Source organism: Rhincodon typus, chromosome 16 (assembly GCF_021869965.1).
Source record: "Rhincodon typus isolate 14 chromosome 16, sRhiTyp1.1, whole genome shotgun sequence".
Taxonomy (NCBI): domain Eukaryota; kingdom Metazoa; phylum Chordata; class Chondrichthyes; order Orectolobiformes; family Rhincodontidae; genus Rhincodon; species Rhincodon typus.
Window position 1 is genome coordinate 3,634,040 of NC_063347.1, and position 5,316 is coordinate 3,639,355.

A 5,316-nucleotide genomic window follows, 5' to 3' on the forward strand; every position below is an offset into this window, starting at 1 on the left:
GTCGCAGGGTCAGTGCTGAGGGAGCGCCGCACTGTCGGAGGGTCAGTACTGCGGGAGTGCTGCACTGTGGAGGGTCAGTGCTGAGGGAGTGCTGCACTGTCAGAGGATCAGTAACTCTGGGAGAATTATAAGTACACCTCAGTGCAATGAATGTTCTTTGGCCTGCTGTAGGAGTTAGAGTTTCTGGCCAATGATGACAGCAGGACGGTGATGGTAGTGAAGGATTGAGATAATGGAATTGAAGATAGTGATGGAGGAACAGCAGCTGCTGAAACTCTGTAAACCTGCCAGTGAGACACATCGAGCCAATTCCCCCACAATGACTAAAATACCGAGAAACTTTTGGCGGAATGTCTTTAGTCTTGAGGATTGGAGGGCAAGACTAGCTCACAGTCCAATAAAACATCTGACAGACTACAGATAAAGAACAGAGCTGAAAACAGGTTTGTCCCTTACAGATTCATATGGAACTTTCTCCCTGAGATCGAGACTGATATGCTCCAGAAATGAGGATCTATCAAGCTGAGCAATCTCTCCAAATCAGAAAGGAAATGCAGGGAAATATAAATTAAGTTCACTATTGGACCGAGTTATGGCCTTTCATTAATTTTCTGTCGACAGGATGCAGACGCGTTTTGGTCTCAAACACTTGGCAAGTCGGCTTGTGTCTTCAGTGATGTTTAGTGAGTTGAGATACTGCTCGAGATGAAAGAAAATGAAAATTTGAAATTAATTATTCCAAAAATAAAGATGGTGCGATACACTCCAAGGTCAGCTGTGCAGTAATTCACATGGCTCCCAGCAACAACCTCATTCCCAAACTCCATAAATACCCAAATTCCTCTAAGGCTCTATTGGAAATATACACACTCTGACAGCACTGTGCATTTATTTATTTATATATGTTTAATTCATTAATTGGACATAGGCGTCTCTCCAGCGTTTATTGCCCATTCCTAGCTGCCCTTGAGAAGGTGGTGGTGAGCTGTATTCTTGAACCCCTGCAGTCCACCTGCTGTGGGTTGACCCACAATGTCCCTTAGGGAGGGAATTCCAGGATTTTGACCCAGTGACACTGAAGGAAAGGCGATATATTTCCAAGTCAGGATGGTGAGTGGCCTGCAGGGGAGCTTGTGGGGGATGGTGTTCCCATGTATCTGCTGCCCTTGTCCTTCTAGATGGAAGTGGTTGTGGGTTTGGAAGGTGCTGCCTGAGGATCTTTGGTGAATTTCTGCAGTACATCTTGTAGATAGTAAACACTGCTGCTACTGAGCGTCGGTGGTGGAGGGAGTGGATGCTTGTGTCTGTGGTGCTAATCAAGTCTTGGATGGTGTCGAGCTTCTTGAGTGTTGTTGAGGCTGCACCCATCCAGGCAAGTGGGGAGTATCCCATCACACTCCTGACTTGTGCCTTGTAGATGGTGGACAGGCTTTAGGGAGGCAGGAGGTGAGTTACTCACTGCAGTATTCCTAGTCTCTGACCTGCTCTTGTGGCCACTGTGTTTATGTTGCAAGTCCAGTTGAGTTTCGGGTCAATGGTAACCCCCAGGATGTTGATAGCAGGGAAATCAGTGATGGTAATACCGTTGAATATCAAGGGGTGGTTAGATTGTCTCTTATTGGTGATGGTCATAGCCTGGCATTTGTGTGGCGTGAATGTCACTTGCCATTTGTCAGCCCAAGCCTGGATATTGTCCAGATCTTGTTGCATTTGAACATGGACTGCTTCAGTATCTGAGGAGCCGCGAATGGTGCTGAACATTGTGCAATCATCAGCGAACATCCCCACTTCTGACCTTATGATGGAGGGAAGGTCATTGATGAAGCAGCTGAAGATGTTTGGGCCGAGAAAATATCTAATGTCTGTGTACAGACAGTACTTATACTATACACACAGTACTCCCACTGTACACTCAACACTCTCACTGTACAGATAATGCATTGTACACAGACATTGCACACACAAATCACACGCTGGATATACATAAACAGACACACAACTTTACAAACAAAACAGACACTCAACATGACCTTCATTAACACAGTGGGGAGAAAAATGTTAATACCATTTCCTGCAGTTGGTGTCAGGATGAAGTGAGTCATATGAAGCAGTTCGGGAAAGTTACACACAAACACAGTTACACAGGGAGACGGGAGGGACATGGTGACAATAGGATGTGATGCAAATATCAGACAGTGTTGCCCTTTCTTCTTTTATACAATGCAGGCATCGCTGGCAGAGGCCAACATTTGTTGCCCATCCCTCAGGGCTCTTGAACTGAGCAGTATGCCAGACCATTTCAAAAAGCAGTTAAGAGTCAAGCACATTGTGGTGGGTGTGGAGTCACATGGAGGCCAGACCAGGTGAGGCCAGGGCTCCCTGATTGGACCAGACTGACAGCCCCAATCAGGGAGCTCATATTCTATGCGATCCACCCAGCTAACCTTATTACAGTCACTGTACCTTTGAGCTCCTGGTCAATCAAAAATCTGTTGAAATTGAGCCTTGAACTGAGCTGTGAAAATCTGGCAGTGAAGGCTACCCACAACCCATCATAAAAACCTCACCTGGTCCCCTGTAGGGAGGGAAATCTGCCATCCTCACCTGGTCTGGCCTACACGTGACTCCAGGCCCACAGCAATGTCCTCTGGGCAACTAGGGATGGGCAACAAATGCTGCTGTAGCTGGTGACACGCACATCCGTGAACAAATGATAACAAGGAATTCATCCCGACTTCAGAAATGTTACCATTAATGTACCATAACTGTGGTCACTTTTTGTCCTTTAGGGACTGGGGTGAACCATTCATCTCGGTGAAGGATTTCAATGCCACCAGTTCAACTACAATGTGCCACAGGACCCAGACAAAGGGGTCCAGTTTGTAGCCTGAAGGAACATGGCAACAACAACCTGCATTTCTACAGTTCCTTAAACGGAGTAAAACATCCCCCAAGGATCGCTACGGGAATATCAACAAGCTCAATATTACACTGTGCCACATGAGGACATAATTGGACGAGTGACCAAAGAGGTACATTTGAAGAGATCGTAGGAACTGCGGATGCTGGAGAATCTGAGATAACAAGGTGTAGAGCCGGATGATCACAGCAGGCCAAGCAGCATCAGAGGAGCAGGAAGGCTGACATTTCGGGCCTAGACCATTCTTCATTTTCTGAAGCTCTACACCTTGTTATCTCAGCTTCGAGACTGAACCTGACTGAAACCTGAGGGGCAGATTTGTGACCTATCCGCACAGCCAGAGCTCCACCTAGAGGTCTCCATCAGTACAAGGCATCCACACAACAAAGGTATGAAGACATCAGAGAGAGGTTTAATATCTCGAAATATCTTGAGAACGTCAACTTGCAACATGTTAAAAGATTATTTATTCGAATTACTCATTGCACCTCTCGCAAATAAAACTGACGCATTTCTGCAAGTTACAGCAGTGGCTACATTTCATTGGCTGAGAAGCGCATTCGGACTTCCTGAGATAATGAAAGGCACTACATAAATGCAAGTTTTTCTCTGCTTTTCCTTTATTTGACTGTATCAAATGTAGACACCAATGAAAACATGACAGACATGCCACAAAACGGGGCATGTGTGATACAACTGCTCAATACTGTGCTCTTCATAAGATTCTAAAGTGGGGACACAGAGCAGATGTAGGCCGTTCGGCCCTCTGACTCTGGTCTATACACTAGGGAGAACTGGGGCCATGCAAATTCTTTGCACAAGGGTACAGTTAAGTTAGATACAACAACCTGCATTTATACAGCACATTTAATATAGTAAAATGTCCCAAAGCACCAAAACAAAAGCAAAATCAAGTGAAAACAAAAAGGAGCCATTGAACGGGAAATTATAATGGTGTTTGATCAGAGAAGGCAGGATTTAGGAGTGTCTTAAAGAGTGGTTGTAAAACGATTACACTGTGGAAGGAGGTCATTCAGCTCTTCATGCCTGTACTAGCTCTCTACAAGAGCAACTTCACCAGTTCCACTCCTCCACTACTCTCAACCAAAGCTGGTTGTGGAGGCAAAGTCACTGAATGTACTTAAGAAAGAGATAGATATATTTCTAGATTTCAAAGGAGCCAAGAGGTACGGGGAGAAAGTGGGAATATTGTATTCAGATACAGGATCAGCCATGATCGTATTGGAAGGTGCAGCAGGCTTGAAGGGCCAAATGGCCTACTCCTATTTTCTATTACCTTCCAGCCTGCGGATTATTTCCTCTTCAGCTGCTTAAACCCAAGCTTTTTGAAACTTATGACGATTGAATCTGCCTCCACCACATGTCTCTCAGGCAGTGTACTCCTGAGCCTAGACAATCACAGCATCAAGAAACGTTTCCTCAAGTTGCCTTTGCCAATCATTTTAAACCAATTCTTCTCAGCTTCTGATTCCTTCACCAAAGTGACCAGGTTCTCTCTGTCCACTCTGCTGAGACCCCTCATGACTCATGAACACATCTACCAAAATTCCTCTCAACCTTCTCAACTCCAGGGAAGACAGATCCTATCCTCTCCAAGCCCATTTTCGAGGGGTAGAGAGGTGGTGCGGTCTAAGCAGAGAATTCCAGATCTTAGGGCAGAAGGAGCTTAATGCATGGCCACCAAAGGTGGAGTGATTTTAAAATTGGGAATGCGCACATGGTCAGAATTGGAGGAGGACAGGCACCTCAGAGCACTGTGGAGGTGGATGAGGTTGTTTCATCGCATCCCTTAGTCTTTGCAGTGTACAGTGGTTTTATGTAGAGTGAATCAAATTGGCTGAAGACTGGCATCTGAGATGTTGCAAACCCTAAGAAGAGATTGAGATGGATCAACTGTTTGGCATGTTCGGTTGAAGACTGTTGCAAAGGCTTCAGCCCTATCTTTTTACTGATGTGAGCACTCTCATAGCATCACCTCCTCCTGTTAAGTTATTTAATTGTCCATCACCAGTCATGATTCATTCACAGGATGAGGATGTTGCTGGCTGGGCCAGCATTTATTGCCCATCCTAGATGGTTGTCCACAATGCTGTGGGTCTGGAGTCACATGTAGCCCAGACCAGATAAGGATGGATGAACACAGCAGGCCAAGCAGCATCATAGGAGCAGAGAGGCTGACATTTCGGGCCTAGACCCTTCATCAGAAAAGGGGGAGGGGAAGGGGGTTTTGAAATAAATAGGGAGAGAGTGGGAGGCAGATAGAGGAGAGGATAGGTGGAGAGGAAACAAACAGGTCGAAGAGGCGGGGATGGAGCCAGTAAAGGTGAGTGTAGGTAGGGAGTTAGGAAGGGGATAGGTCAGTCCAGGGAGGACGG